Genomic DNA, 16,185 nt, shown 5'->3' with positions numbered 1-16,185 from the left:
GAACTTCAGGCTCTAGAACTGCTGCTCCAGGCTACCTCTCCCCCCTGAGGGAGCAGCTCATCACCTGGATTGGTAGCACTCCATGCACTTTGCTTGGTGTTAGCCTGCATTCACTATGCAGATTTTTCTTTTTTTTTTTTTTGGGGGGGGTGGGGGGGGGGGGACTAAAACTCAGGTTGTGTGTAAATGTCAGTTCCCTTCCAGCAGCCCTTGCTGTGAGTGCTTTGGTGTGTGTTTGTTTCAGCAGAGCACCTGCTTAACCACAGGGCTCTGGGAGGGCCTCTCCAGGTGTCCTCCCCCATCCTCACAAAGGACAGGCACTGCACCTGTGAGTGAGCAGCTGCAGGGTGAGGGGACAGGCACAGTGACCTCCCTGCGGGGCTGCTCCTTGGGGCAGCTCCATGCAGAGGCAGGGCATTGCTGGGACCCATGCTGGCACATGCCGGAGAGAAACCCTCCTTCACCTGGTGGGAGGGAGCCATGGCTTCATAGCACCCTTCATTTCTTATTTATTAGAAAGCCACATTTCTTTTCACAACCACATCCTGGCTTTGCAGGTCTGAGGTATTGTGCAGGTATTGTGTCACTCCATCCTTCCCTGACAGGTCACTATTTTTAATCACCCTTGAGAAACACTGGTGTGGATTTTTGTTCCTTTTTACCAGTCAGGACAAAAAAAACACTTAACTAGGGAAAATAACTGACTGTGTCTTTAAGATGGGATCAAGGCGAAGTTTAAAATGTGCAGATACAGAGGTTTTGGGAGTGGGGGGGGAAATTTTGTCACCGTTCTCATTTTCACTCACCTCCTACTTAAAATTCATCCAGGAAGGTAGGCAGAAGAACACAACAGCTGCTAAAATTACTAGGTGGGAATCATTTTTAGCAGGCACAAGAGTCTTGCGGTTTTCCTGCTCACGCTCTCCCCCTCCACTCCTACCTCATCCCCAGCTGGTGGCACTTTCCTCCCGAGAGGCTTTCGTGTCGCTGGTGTCCCTGGCAGAGCGGCCAGCCCAAGCAATCTGTCAGTGATGAGCGGCAGCTGCCCCGCCGGGACCGGCCCGGGGAGGAGCCCTGGCCGCGGCTCCAGCCCTGGGGGGACTCGCTCGCTGCTCCGACCCCGCCACTGGCACGGCTGACACGAGGCCCTTGGAGATGCAGAGGAGTGCGAGGAGGAGGCAGCAGCTGCTAATGGTTAGGTTTTGCCAGAGCAATAAATTTTGCATTAGTACTAAACAGTGCATGCTCCAAATTATGCAGTATCTTAGAGTTTTTCTTCCCTGACAAAAGTCAGTGTTTGGTTAGAGTTTTATTTTTTTGGAAGCAGCGTTGCTATTATATTAACTTGATGGTTGCCAAGGCCAAACAAAGTGCGAAGTGTCCTTTGAGAAAGCTGCGTGATTCTGTGCGTTCAGAGCTGGGGGATGCCAGCACGCAGTCTCAGTCTTGCAGCCTCTCACGTGCTTTGCTGGTGTTGCCAGGCTCCTATAAACGCTTTTCTGCAGTTTTTAAAGAACACTTCTTTGCCTAAACTGCAGAAGCTGAAGCTTTACATTCTTTGGTCTGATTCTTGTTTGGTAGGGGGCCGCACGCACAGCTCATGGGAGGAGCGTGCAGCGCCCCGAGAGGGTTGGCAGGGCAGGGTGGAAGGGTCACAGCTCCACCAGCACCCAGCTACGCCCGAGCCCTGGCCGCAGCCCGGGTCCGCGCCCCAGCTGACCATGGGGTTACAGAGCTGCTAACCCACTAACCCTGGGCCCCCTGACTCACTGCTGGCTGCTGGCCCTGAGCGCTGGGAAACAATGCCGAGTGCTGCCCGGGTGGGTGTCGGCAGCCTTGGTTACCGGGGATAACAAGAGAGGGCTTTGAGATTACTCTCGGGTCTGTGCACGCGCCTCGCATCGAGAGCTGGGGCAAATTTTGCAGGGCACAGTGTGCGTACTCCAGGTCAAGCAGTTCCTGGCTGGAAGCCGCCTGCAAAAACACCCCTTGGCTGGGATGGCTCCCTCCTCGCTCCCTGCTCGCCACAGCCCTCTCCCCTCTGCGTACGGCCGGTGATGTCACGCAAGGGAGCTGCAAGTGACAGAGCTCTGCCGTGACTCCTGCTGTGAGGCCACACAGATCAGTCCCTGAGACACCTCCTGCCTCCACCCCGCAGCGGAAACCCGGATAAAGCTGCCAGTCAGTGCCCTGCTGGAGCTCCTGGTAGTGACTGTGGCTCCCTGGGGTCACTGCGCTGCAGGCGGAGCTTTGTTGGGCGCTGTGAGCACAAGGTGTGCTCAGATGTGCCCTATGAAAGCTTGAGTGTCCTCCACCACCTCCAGAGCAGCAGTGCCACCCCGCGTTCTGGGCTAGGGCTGGATGCAGAGCTGCAGGCTGTGGGCCCTGCAGGTGCTGCTCCCCAGGGCCGCTGTGACATGCTGGCTGTGGCCCCTGCTGCCTGTCCTTCCCCAGCTGGGGCTGGCCCTGGGGCCAGGCAGCGCCGTGTGCTCAGAGGGATGATATGGTGGCAATGCTGTCACTGCTGCTGGCTGTCACAGGGAATGGTGAACACATGCGCTGCTTCTTGTGCTTTCCTTACTTGGGCCTTGGGATGCCTGCAGATGCACGCCCTCTGACATCCAGCTGGACTTGCCCTGTACTGAAGTAACTCCCCCAGTCTGCAGCAAGGGCACACAATTCCTTTGGCTGCCTGTAAATCACCAGCCTGAAATCACATCTTAATACCATCTTTCCAGTCAGCCCAGCAACTAAATGCAACAGTGAAATGCAAACTGAGCTCCCAGCATGCACAATGTTTGCTGACCATCACCAGTTTGTGCCCCTCATGCCGTAGCTGTGCCCCCAGTGGGGCCCAGGGTGTCTGTTGTCATGGCTGCAGCTCTTGGACTCTTGTCATTGACACACCTTTGGGGGGTAAAAGTGGATGCAGCTGCCCTGGCTCTGAGCTGTGCTCCCACATCCCTTTGCATTGCAGGCACGCTCTCCTCTGTGTCAAGGTGGCTTGTCTGTCTGAAAGCATCAATCCCAAATCACTGAAGCTAAAAAAGGTGCAAGGATTTAATATGTGGAGGAAAAACCATCCACTCAGAGAGTTAAATGCTTTCCTTTGCAGGGTGAGCAGGATCACACAGAGCTTGAAAACCTGAAGCATGAGACACCAAATGGGAGATCATCAGGGGATTGGCTGTCTCTGGGGTGGCTGCTGTTACAAACTACTTGTTGGGACTTACTACGTCATGTTGGGTCAAGGCAGAGCGGTTCATTTTTCTAGTGCTTTTATTCATTCTGTTTCTTTGGCTGTTGTTTTGAAATTAATTGTAAAAGTGGTTTAAAGCCCCTGGACTTTTTAAAATAGTATTCATGTGCACAGATGAAGTAGTGCACAAAAAAAAGGAAAGCTAGATATTTCTTTTAGTTGTAAGAATGGTTTCATTTCTGGGTGAACTGGAGGATTGTATGATGGTTAGTTACAAAAGGCATAGAAACTGGTGTGGGACAGTGGGCAAGACAATCACATCTTGCTCTTCTTCACCTTTTCAGCACCATTCCCTTCATGACAAAATGAAAGGGAATGTTTTTTTCTCTTCACAATAAAATGAAATAATTTTCCAGAAACCATCCTGGCCCAGATTGCCTTAAGCAGAGTTATAAAACTGCATCTGGTTCAGCCCACAATTCTCAAGAGAGGACGGCCAGACTGTACCCTGACAGCGGGCTGACATGCCCTTCCTGTGGGGTCCTGCTGAATGCAAACCCAGAGCCGTGGCCAGCCCCTGTTTGCACATCCCCCCTTCTTGGCCATGCTCACAAGTGGGGCTGGTGCAGTTTGCAGCCAATGCTTCTCTCTGCCGTGATGCTCTGACTCCTGGCTAAGGTGGAGGAGGCACAGGGAGGGAGGCAGGGGCTGGTTACCTCTGCAGGTGGACAGCACAGCAGCATTTCCCACATGCTGATGATATTTTTACTCCTATTTAATTACTTGCCTCAGTTAATTAAGTTTGTAATCTCCTTCCAAAGCTGTTTCAGAGGGTGTCTGAGGAGCGGGGTGGAGGGGGCACCTCCACCCACCACAGCACAGAAGGGAATGTCCTTTGCTGCCAGTGTCACACCTGAGCTGTGTCAGCAGCACCCTGCATTGCAAGGGCACAATAATATTTTCCTTCCACCTTCTGTTTCATTGCTTTCTGAACTCAAAACACAAGTGAAAGAGAAAGGGTGTCAGACTGAGGAGGAACAAAGCTGCAGTAACCTACACCAGAGTGCCAGGTGGGTCAGTGAAACAAACTTGGAAATGAAGGGTTCAGTATGGATGCAGTACATTAGAATATAGAAGAAAATATTATATATCCATAGGAGAAGAGTTGATGCATTATTTAAGGAAAAAAACATTGAGACAAGCCAAACTAAATGTACTTCAGGAGTCATGAAAATTAAAAAACTAGAGCAGTGATGCATTAGGCTGGAGATCAGCTGTGTACCTGAACCTGCAGCTGCAGAGGAGACACAAGCAGGGCACACAGCTACCTGCAACACTGCAGGGCTGTAAAGCTTCTCATCCCCACGTCCCCATTCCTCCTGCCCGTGTTGACTCACAGGTGTCTTCACACTGCCTGAGCCTGAGCCATCCTGCTTGTCTGCAGTGAGGGGCTCTGCACATCTGAGTCCTGATCCTTTCCCTTTCTTCTGCCCGCTGGAGCTGGGAGGAAGGCATGGCAGTGAGAATCTTCCAGCATGGCTGGGGGTCACTCTGGGAGCTGGGCTGGTGGTTCCCATCCAGCTGACATCTGCACCGGTGAGTGTGTCAGCATTGCCTCCCAAGCCTTTAAATTTAACTTAAACTTGTAGCGTGAGGGTTCCGCCTTGCTTTCAGTGGGATTTTGCAGCCGTTGTTATCCCACCTAAGAGAACTCAGTTCCTTCTTTTTCCCCTTTTGGGACATGGCCCATTCCACCTTTCCAGAAGCTGCTTCCTCAGGAATGAAGCTGACAGCTTTTCAATGGCTGCTTAGAGCCTGCAGATAACATAGGTTTGTACCCTGTTGTTCTTTGAGAGCAGGGCCCCTCCAAGAGCAGGCTGAACTCTGTATCAAGAAGTCAAAGGGTTAAAATAATATTACCCAAGTGTGTCATTGCTGACTAAGATCCTGGGCTTAACAAAACCCCAAATTGTTCCTGTTCCACTGATGTAATTCATTATCCTGAATTTTACCCTTTTTTATTATTTTAGTACTCCCGTGTCAAAGTCACAGCTTCAACATGTATTCTTTAATTGTTCTCTCCAAAGCTGGCAGAAATGTGAGGTGGATGATAAACCAGCTCTGATCTTGTCTGTATTTGACATCATTCACCTGGTGAGCCAGTTTCCTGCTGATCAGAGTGCTGAGGTGGATTCTGTCCCCTCTCCAGGTGTCTCTTGCTCATTCCCTCCTGTCTAGTCATGCAAGTGGGATGTGCTGGGAAATGGCAGTGGTCCCAAAGGGGGAAAAACACCAGGAGAAATGACTTGAAACATCACTGTGAGTGTGGTGAGGCACTGGACCAGGCTGTCCTGAGAAGCTGTGGATGTGCCATCCTTGGAGGTGTTCAAGGCAAAGCTGGATGGGGTCCTGAGCAATTGGGTCTAGCAGAAGGTGTCCCTGCCCTTGGCCAGGGGTTTGGAACTAGATGGTCTTTAAGGTCCCTTCCAACCCAAACCATTCTGATTCTGTAATTCTCTGACTTGTGGCCATGTAGTGTGATCCTTAAGCTGATACAGACCTGCAATAGTCAGTGACATTTTTATCCAATTCCAATCCAGTGTAACTTATTAGGACAAGACTCTCTCCTCCTGGTGAAGCATTTAATTTATAAGCAGTTATTTCTTAGCTTTTTTTTCAATAGTCTTACAGCTGGAGCACCCCAGTTTTAGGGTCCCAGTGCTGAAGTGGTTTCATTGATACCAATAGACCATTGACATAAATGAGGACAGAGAGTATTTTACATGTATTATGTACTCCCTGGCAAAGAGCAATGGAAAACTGGAAAAACAAAACTGGAAAAACAGACTATAGAGCAGAATGAATAAAAACAAAAAAAAAAATAACTGGGTCCTTTATTTTAGGAAACTCTCCAACAACCTCTAGTATGCATTAGTGAGATATCAACTTTCTGCCTTGCAGAAAGAACTATAAAATATTATATCCTAGCCCTGCACACTTTAAAGTTCCTCATCCTTTATTACAGCCACTGGTTTATTAAAACTGGAAATGGACCTAGACTAAACCACTGCCCAACTATGTCTGAATGGCTGCATCCAAACCCTGCACCTTTTGAAAACTGGTCTGTAATGTTTAAAACAAACCCAAGCCCAATACAACAGCAAACAGCTTCTCATTTCTCCTCCCTTAGATTCCTCCCTGAACAAGAATCCCTGCACCTGGACATACAAAGCTCTTGGGTTCATGGGGTAACTCCTTACCCACTTCTCTTAAAGGCAAAATGCCCAGTGTGGTTAGCAGTGTCTCAGGATTAAATTCAATGCCACCTGAAACTCTTCCCAAGCATATATGATCAATATTGAGTTTGAAAGTATATATGTATTTATTTTAGGTCTACTGATGTGATTTGTTCTGTTTGTAAGACTAACTGGCAGTAAAAAGTATTCATTTCCTATCACTTTTTTGCATATTGCTATTCTCCTGTCCTTGTAGTTTATGGTCTTTATTAAGGAATGTTGTCCTCTGGATCATTTGTATTGGCTTTGCTTTTTAAAAATCAGTATTCATGCTTAATATAGCAGTTTTTCTGGTAAAAAAATTCATAGATTAAAAAAAAAAAACCAAAGCAGGCCCTCTTTCCCTTGGACAGATTTGAAATGCAATTACTTTTATAAGCTATAAATAAAGGCCTAGTAGTTGATGTTTAGTGGGAAACTCTCCCAGTGTATTTCAGTCTCCTCTGATAAGAAAACTGCTGACTTGGCATTGTGGGGAGCTGTTCCTTGTGCTTTGTGTTCCTGCTGTGGCTGCCAGGGGTTAGCCAAGCTCCAGAGTGCAACGTGGCCAACCCAGGAGCTGCCTGTGCTGCTGGGCTGCCCTCTGAGGGTAGCACCACCCTGGTGGCTGCTGGTTCTGCCCGCGAGCTGCTGGCCAGGCAAGCTTGGCCCGTTGTCCCCTGGATCCTGCTCCTGGTGGCATCTCCACCAAGGCCTGCGAGGGGGCTGTGACAGCCCTTACTGCCCCTGGGCACAGCTCACACCCGCACCGTGAGGGCATCCAGGACTGCACGTAATGATGGCTGGCTTTTATGTTGACAGCCCCTGTGCAGGGTTTGCTCAGAGGAGGTAATGCAGCCCCACACTGTTAGATATTGTCATCTTGTCCCATGGTGGGACACTGGGATCAGTGTCAGGCTGCCAGAACACAGCCCCTGGGTGAGCAGGGACTGGCCAGCTCTTCCTGCAGGCACCCTGCTGCTGGCTTCATCTCCAGGCTGGTGCAGGGGTGTTTGGAGGAGAGATAGGAATCCTTAGTGACAAATTAATGGGGAGACAGAGGATTCTCTAGGGATAAATGAATGGGATAGAAATCTCCACTGGTGAATGAGTGGCTTCAACTAAAAGCAGCCACTGACAGATAGGACTGAATTACTGCATGAGTTTTATAAAGCAAGGTGAAGGGTTTGAAGTGATTGAAATGGCACCTATAAGCCTTGATTTGCAATAACAATTTTTCTCTTCACCTCATTTTGTGAGACCCTTTTGTACCAAAGACCAAAGAGCATTCATGGACCCAAAGTTTTCCTGAAGAGTTTGTAATTTGGCAAAGGTGCCTCTAAATGACCTGGCAGAAGTATTGGCTTTTGGGCAAAATGTGCTGTGTTATTGGGGTTTCCTGCCAGCCTGGGCTGGTATTTCTTTTTTTTTTTTTTTTCTTTCTCCATAGTCTGCTCCAACAGAGGAGCAGCCCAGGATAGTTCAGTGGGGTAGCTAACTAATCCTTGTCAGATAAAAAAGAGCTGTAAAAGGACCCTGGTTCTGGTGGGTGAGGGCCCAGTAAAAGATATGATGATCCAACTCAGAGTCTTTTTCAGTAACTTAAAAGAAATAATAAAGAAACTAGTATTTAAAATGGAATTAATTTTCACTTTGGATTGTGGTCAGATTGGAATCAAGTCTAATTCCTTCAAGCTATGCTTTCCCTCAAACACCATTAGTCTTTAGAAGCTTTCCCAGGGGAAGGCAGTTCATTTGTCTCCGAGCACATCGTGTTGCTGGACTTTGTCTCAGTGGAGAGGGAAGGCTGGGCTGTAACTGCAGTCTCTCCTAATGAGCTCATACTTGTCCCACATCCAGGGCTAGATGGGCTTGTCTGCCCCTCACACCCACCCAAGTGTAGCTGTGTCCCAGGGCAGTGACCTCCACCCTGGGCCCCTCGAGGCCCGGGCGATGCTCCCTGCCCCGCAGGGCTTGTGCAGTCACAGGCCTCTCACAAGGATTAAACATCTTAACCAATTCCAATCAGTTCTTCTCATCAATACCAACAGAAAACCACTGCTGGTAAAACGTGTGGACAGAATGATGATAAACAGGTAATGCTGATGGCAGGAAAATCCGGGACAATAATGAGAGTGACTGGATGTTTTTTACACAGCCAGCTGCAAAGCTGTACTTCTGCAAGCAAGGAGGCAGCGCTAAACTTTGCTCTGGCAAAGTTTAAACTCTCAGCTCCTTCAGATGGGCAGAGTTTAGGATGCTATGCTCCACTCCAAACATAAAGCTGTACTTCTGCAAGCAAGGAGGCAGCACTAAACTTTGCTCTGGCAAAGAGCAATGGAAAACTGGAAAAACAAAACTAAACTCTATGTTTAGAGTGGAGCATAGCATCCTAAAATCTGCCCATCTGAAGGAGTTAAGGGCTGCTGTGGAGTCAAAACCCAGCACAAGCTTCCATTGTGGGCCACTGGAATTCCTGGGACTAGGAAGCAGAAAGAGGGGAAGTTTAAACAGGAGAGACAAACAAAGGTGTGCTCATTGTGGTTCAGGGACTGCTTTCAAAAGCTGTTGAAAAATTAGGCAATTGACAGAAAAGAGCAACAGATATTATTTGGCGTGAAAGAAAATTACTTAAAGAGACTCTTTAGGTTAAGGGAAAATAAAATTGGAGGGAGGGAAATATCTGAGTGACATCATATAGGTGGAATGTGGGAAAAAATTACCAGGTACTTAATTTACTGTATGAAAGCACTTACCTGGAATCTGAGGTATGCAAATTAATCTAGGAAATGAGAATAGGTTTCTCTCTTTGAAGATGTGCTGGAAGAGTTATTATGCTATATAATATTAGAGTCACTGGCTGAAATATAATGACTTGCAGCATATGAGCTGGCACAATAGATGCTTTAACACTCCATTGTGGCCTCTGACTGCATTTAAACCCCCCTTCCCTGATGTGAATCCTGGCTTCCCAGCACTCCTTATCATTTCTTTCTACTCCTGTTCTCAGTCTGTTCTTGGAAGAGTTTCTCCCTCTCTCTCTCTGTCTCTCTCTTTTTCTCCACTTGTGTTTTTATTATACCACTGCAGACCAAAACTGGCAGTTTGAAAGGTCCTGAAGGGAGTTAGTCTCCCAGTTTCATCTGAATTCAAGGGGAAATGGGTGCCAAACACAGACCTTGTGAAAGCCTTTACCCAGAGCCCTGAAATTTGGTATAGCTTTGAAAACCTTGTAAAAAGCAAGCTTGCTGATAGTGGGCTGTCTTGAGTTTATTCCTTCATCTTAAGCATTTTTTCTGCTGGGGTTCTATAAATAGACACACTGATGACTAGAAATAAGAAAGCACACGTCTGGCTGTCACACACTAGTTTTCTGCAAGGAAAATCACTACAGTTTTTAACTGGCTCTTTATCTCAAAGCAGCAAGTATCCAGACAGTTGTCTCCAACTGTTGTTATTAAATTCAGCAGGAAATCCATCCTGTCCAAAAGAATTATTAGTTTTCATTGCTCCTGGAAATGTCCAGAGATGTTAATTTGTGTGTGTTTGTGTTGCCCAAGTAGCCGACCAGTGAGCAGGGCTCTGGTTTGATCTTGTCCTTGAGCTCAGGGAGTTGGGTGGCAGCTGTAAAACTGAAGTCAACATCTGAGCCAGGGGGTTATTTATGAAGGCAAAACACCCCAAAACACCCCAATTCCTCCAGCTAAAAATATGTTTCACATCAGAGAGTGGTATTTGAAATTAGTAATTTAACATGTCAAAGAGGTGTCCAGATGACATTAGCAGCATTTTTTGCCATTAAGAAGTTGGTATTTGTCAGCTATTTCTGCCCAGAGATGTGTGTGATGCCACAGTTTCCCTTTTTACGTACAAGAGGAAATAACTGTGGTGGCAATCTGGTCTTTGTCAAAGCTGCAGGTACTCAACCACAGAGCACTCCTTATTCATACCATTAGCCCCATTGGGAGTGGAAATCTCTACCAAAGGAAGAGCCAAGCAAAAGCAGAATGGGAGAGGATTTTGCCTTGGCCAGGTGCCTAGAGTGGAATCCCCCTCTTGCCAGTGTCACCTCAGTGCCAGCAAAGAGGGAGCACCCTGGGGACCTGATCCCTCACTGTGTGGGGTCCTGGGCTGCAGAGAGCCGGCAGTCCCTGCAGGGCTGCTGGGAAGTGCTGCTGTGCTTCCAGCCAGGTGACCAGATACAAGGCAGCCATCTGAGGTAAATCCCGCTGCTTTGCCAGTCTGCAGCATACAGGTTTCCCTCTCCTCCTTTCTACAGCACAGGAGAGCTTGAAGATACACCCTGATTTCCCTCCTGGCCCTTTTCCTTGGCCAGCAGACACTGGGGGGATGGAGGAACCGGCATGCTCAGCCTTGGCTGGACCTCACGCTGCAGTGTTACCCCTCAGGTTCTGTCAGCCCTACCAAAATGATGGATGCTATCCTGCCATAAGCCAGGGAGCCTGTCAGTGTATTTGCAGTACTCAACCACCAGCCCCTGTTTGTCTTTCAGAAAAAAGAGCTCTAATCTCTAATGTGTTGAGAAAAATCCAGATTTATCTTTAAAATTTTGGTTCAGCTTGAAAATCATTGCTTTTCTGGCAAACTAAATACATGAACGTTTTTAAGGGGCTCCTGCATGAGGTCTTCATTTAGCTCTCAATAACACCACAGCCCTGTATAGCCATCTGGCAAAAATCTTCTGGAGAAATATGACAGACAGCCCAGAGACAGCCTTCAGAAATAACCATGCAGCACTGACATAGTTCAGATGTTTGATTTTACCAAAGATCCTTCTGGACATATATAAAATAGGCCTCAGTGAACACACCCCCCTCAGAGGCTCGCTGCCAGCACAGCAGCGAATAACAGCTGCAGTCAGTGTGCAGGATGTCCCATGGTACCAGGGGGGGATGGAAAGGCTGGAAATGCAGCTGGCCAGGAGCCCTGCAGCCCCCCAGCACCAGCACAAGCTGCTGACACTGTCCTGGGGACTTGTGAGAATCATGCTGGGTTGTTATGCTGCAGTTGGCCCCCCACTTGCTTTCTAATCCCTACATAAATGTATGACAAACCCAAAGATTGGATTTTATCTGTTGTGCTTTACTGTCACCCTTCCTTATGGCTGGGATGCCTGTGTCCAAGGAGCCAAGGAGCATTTCTCTAAATGCTGACAAAAAACCTGGTCTGGGATTCTGCAGAGGGTAAGGGCATCTTCCCACGCACTGCCCAAAAGCTCCTGTGGGCACCAAGCTGCCTGCAGGCTGTGCTTGTCTCTATATTATTCTGTCAGGTTAGTGGGGCTGGCACTGAACCAAAGCAAATAGTTATTCAGTGAGCCTTCAGATAAAGATTTGACAGAAAATAGATATAGAAAAGCAGAGGTATAGAAAATAAAACACAGAACACAAAGATTTGAATATCAGCAGTTGATTTCTTCTCCTATTTTCAGGGTCTATTTCTGCACTCCAGGGACATTCACACACATTTAGGATTCAGAATTTCTTCATGTTTTCACCTTCTCTTTTCCCTTCTCTCTGCCTCCAAGCAGGCATCTTGGCACCAGGAATTTTGCACACAACCAGCCAGTCAGTGTGGCCAGCACTTAGGTCACCTGTGGCTAGTTGGGAATCCCCGTGTTTCTAGTCAGCATTTTTACCTTCTCTGAGTAGTTTTCTCTTCATTCATAAAGTTTTCCATGGATTTTTTAGGTTTCATTTATAGAATATTACTTGCAAATTCACGAACTTTGGTACATTTGGAGATTCTCATGGAGAAATAAGAAAAAGGAGTGTGTTGTCCAGCTGTCTCTGGGGCAGCATGCCCTTCCCACCTTCTCTAGCCCTGGGAACTTCACACCACGTGCACTCTTCATCAAAGCTCCAAAAATCAGGCCTTGGCAATTAGTAACAAAACTAAAATACAGCCACTCAAAAAAACATCACCAGAACCACACATACAGACTCAAACCACTTTTCCAGTGATGAGTTCAAGATGGATAAAATACAGGTCACAGGGTTTCAAGCAAGGAAGAATTTGAGGAGTCAACCCTTAACATTTCCTATCTTTTGAGTGCTGTGTTTTACTGTCTAATTGTTTACTGCTGTCAACTCTTGATTATCTGGTGTAGTGAAGGATTGGGATGACCAAGACAAAGTAAAAACAAAGATAACACAAAGCATATGGCAATTAAATGGTAGGAAAAAACCCAAGAGCAGTGTGGAAGTCTGGGTAGCACTGACCTGGGCAAGGGTTGATATGGAGAACCATGTGATGGAAAAAGGGTGTGGCTGATGCAAGCCCTTTTGTAACTCACTTTGGGTTCTCTGTGTTCCCAGAATGATTAATGCCCAGCTTTGTTAACCTGCCTGTGAGTGGCTGAGGACTGTTTTATTTATTTTTCCTTCGTGGCCACATCACTCCAATAAAGTGTTTTACCCTCTGTGTGTTGCTGGTGAATGTTTAAAGCAAGGTCAGCACAGGGGAATGGCGAGCAGGTCACACTGTCAGCCACCCCCAGGTCCCTGCCAGCCCTGCCAGGAGGAGTTTGCCATCCTGGCAGTGGTGATGCCCTCCCAGCCCTGCTCCTGGGTGGGCAGTGCAGGCTGTCTCTCCACAGCAGACCTGCTGCAAATGGAGTTCAGTACAGGTGTATGCAGGGAAGCGATTCAGGAATCGTTCCCAGATGTTGTAAAATGTCTCCAGCTCCCAGCCAAGCTGCTGGGGGTTTTCAAAACAGCTTACCACTGGCTGGAAAATGTTTATAGGGGGAACCAAAAGGGCAGAACATTCATTTATGTTTGATTGCTCAGTGTAAGACTGAATGCCTTCCTTGGGCTTGGGCTATTTGGGCAGGCTGCAAGGAAGATGTGCAAAGCTTTATCAGGCAGCTCATTCAGGAGAGCTTATGACTTTGACAGAACTACTTTCTGAGCAGCTTTTTTCCAAAGTAACCATCCCCGCTCTCTCCCTCTGGCACTGTGAGCCTGGAACAAGCGTATCACAATTCTGGCATGTGTGGGACATGCTACCACAGTACAGCAATATTATATGGCAAGCACAACATATGTTTTGGAAGAGAGTTCAGTTTATTTTAGCTGCTTCAAATTTACTTGACCTGTTTAATCCAGCTTTCACGCTACATCATTTCAATGACTGGGACTGCTTTTAGGTCGTGCCCCACAGAACATATGCAGCCAGCTGGCCTCTCATCTGTATGCTTAATTGTCCAAAATTATTTCCATGTGATTAATATAAACCCCCAACATCCATGATAGGCCAGGCCACTCCATCATCCAAGTTATGTTTGGCAGGTGTAGGGTCTGTCCCACTGAGAAAGGAATAGTGTGAACACAGCACGCTGGGGAGCCCAGACTGCTTCCTAGCTGGGTGTTATCTGCTTGTTCCCTCTCTAGGCTGGGTGTGAGTTAATACTGACTCAGGCACCTACAGGACACCAGTGAGGGGCAAAGCTTGTGGCACGGACAGCCCCGTCCTGCTCTGGATGCTGAGCTATGGTGTTGCTTAGTTCTTTGCTGCTCTGCAAATGGAAACAGCAGCTCAGGTGGTTCTGGTGTGGGAGCTGCTGCCATCCCCAGTGATACTCAGACACACCTCTTCTTTTGTGTGTCCCTGAACCCACAGCAGAGCACTGCAGCTGCAAGAGCTGCTGTGGTCCTGAGGCTGAGGTGAAGGTGCAGGGCCAGATGAGTCCCAGGACTGCTGCAGGTGGTCTCTGGCACATGCTGTGCTGGGAGATGGGACAGCAGAGAGTGCCCTGCTCATGGACCACGCCAGAAGCACCAGAGGTGTTGTCAAGGGATGAACAGCCACAGTGGCTACACCCTCACCCGGCTCCCCAATGCACCTGTAGATGTGTTCTCTGTCTTGCAGGGACTTTAGTGTAGTACCCTGCCATGCCCCACACAAAATGAGGTGATTGCTGTGGAATCATTTCTTTACAAGAGAGCTGCTCTTCCCCCTTTCTACCCTCTGTTTTTTCCTGTCAACAGCAACAACCCTCACCCCTGCCTGGCAGCCACTCCCTCACCAGCCAACTGAATCATCCTGGAGACAGGAGGCTTTTTTGGGCGCTAACACTTTACAAGGCAAAGGCTTAGAGAATACACCCATATGCCCTGCCTGGAAACTGGCTCCCACCTCTGCGGAAAAAGCCAGACAGTCTCAATTAGGCATTCGTGGAAAGTGGGGACAAGCTGGGGCTGGAGCCAGAAGCGGTAAAATTTTCCACGTTTGCCAGCACCGATCCTGCAGACCCGTCTGCTCATTCCATCTCGGCCTCCTTCTCGCTAGGCAACAAAATGTGCTGAAAGGAGAAATCAGGAGGATCGTTTTCATACCCAGCATTCTCTGGTTGGGATGGTTTTTGCTGTGCTGCAAAACCACTGCACTGTGTAACTTGTCTTCCCTAAAGCTGAGGGGAGCAAAGTGCTCCCCCCCAAGGAGCTGTGCAGTGGCTCTACCAAAACAAGCAAAGAGGCTCCAACCAGGCCATTCCTGGGACAGAAAAATCAGATTCATCCCTGATGGGAAATCCTCCTGGAGCTCTTGCAGTGAGGTTTGACAGAAGCAGCTTTGGGGAGAAGAAAAGCCAGGATTATTTGGCTGTAACCCAGCTGCAATTGGCCACACCTGGGACTGGCAGAGCAAGCAGGAACTCAGCTCACAGCCCTTAGAAAGCAGTGCTGTCTGCCTCATTTTTTCGGAGAGACTTTTTTGGTTCTCTCTAAGCCAGTGACTGGGACTGTGTGAGAAAGACCAAAAATCACAATTGTGACTGGAATACAGAGACCTTGATTTGGCTCCCATAAGGGCAGGGAGGTGGCTGTGGTCACTTACCTGCATCCCTCAGCAGAACTAAAGAGTTTCTTAAGAGTATGACTGGCAGTGGAGAGCACCAGGGTGTTTGTCTGTGCTGCAGGTGGTGTGGGGCAAGGGCTGGAACGTGTGTGGCAACACAATTAAGGATGTTTGGAGGGGACAGCATGTTAATGTAATTGCAAATTTGTTTTTGAAAAACCAGGGATGGTGCAAAGCCTGTAATACAACTTTGGACTTTAAACAAGCAACAACTGTAAAATACAGGCAGCGGGGAGGAGTTGGGAGAGGCAAGTGAAAGTGGGGAGGTACAAGGCATAGAGGGACTTGAAATTTACAGTTCCAGTTGTTTTGGGCCAAATCACTTACAACCTATATCCATAGGTGAAGGAGTCTCTGATTAAGTTCACCAATTTTATAATCTAAACATACATGTCTCACTCCAGTCACTGAACAGACTTTACCCAGATGAGTTTTTTAGGAAAATAGTTTGGGGGTTTTTTTGTTTGTTTGTTTGCTTGTTCTGGGTAACAGAACGCAGAGTTAGAGTGAATTCGTAGCAGATTTCTTTTTCCTTTTTCTTTTTCTTTCTTAGATGTCCCCAAAGAGGATTGGTTACATGCTGGAGACTAGACAGTATCTGGGCTAAGAAAAACTGTCTTTTTTAACTCTTAAGAAAACCAGAATATGTGCAGGGTGCAAGTGAGGCTTATATGCCCATCACTACCTGCTGTATTGTCTATCTTTAAAAAAAGAACCCAGATGACAAATTTCTCCTACTTATCATATTTAGAAAGCTGTTTGAAATCAGCCATATTTACTGGTAAGGTGTTGAAGGGAAGAATATGTTTGTGAAGTGCATTAAATTTTATT

This window comes from Ammospiza caudacuta, chromosome 9 (genome assembly GCF_027887145.1).
Source record: "Ammospiza caudacuta isolate bAmmCau1 chromosome 9, bAmmCau1.pri, whole genome shotgun sequence".
Taxonomy (NCBI): Eukaryota; Metazoa; Chordata; class Aves; order Passeriformes; family Passerellidae; genus Ammospiza; species Ammospiza caudacuta.
This window is presented reverse-complemented; position numbering follows the sequence as displayed.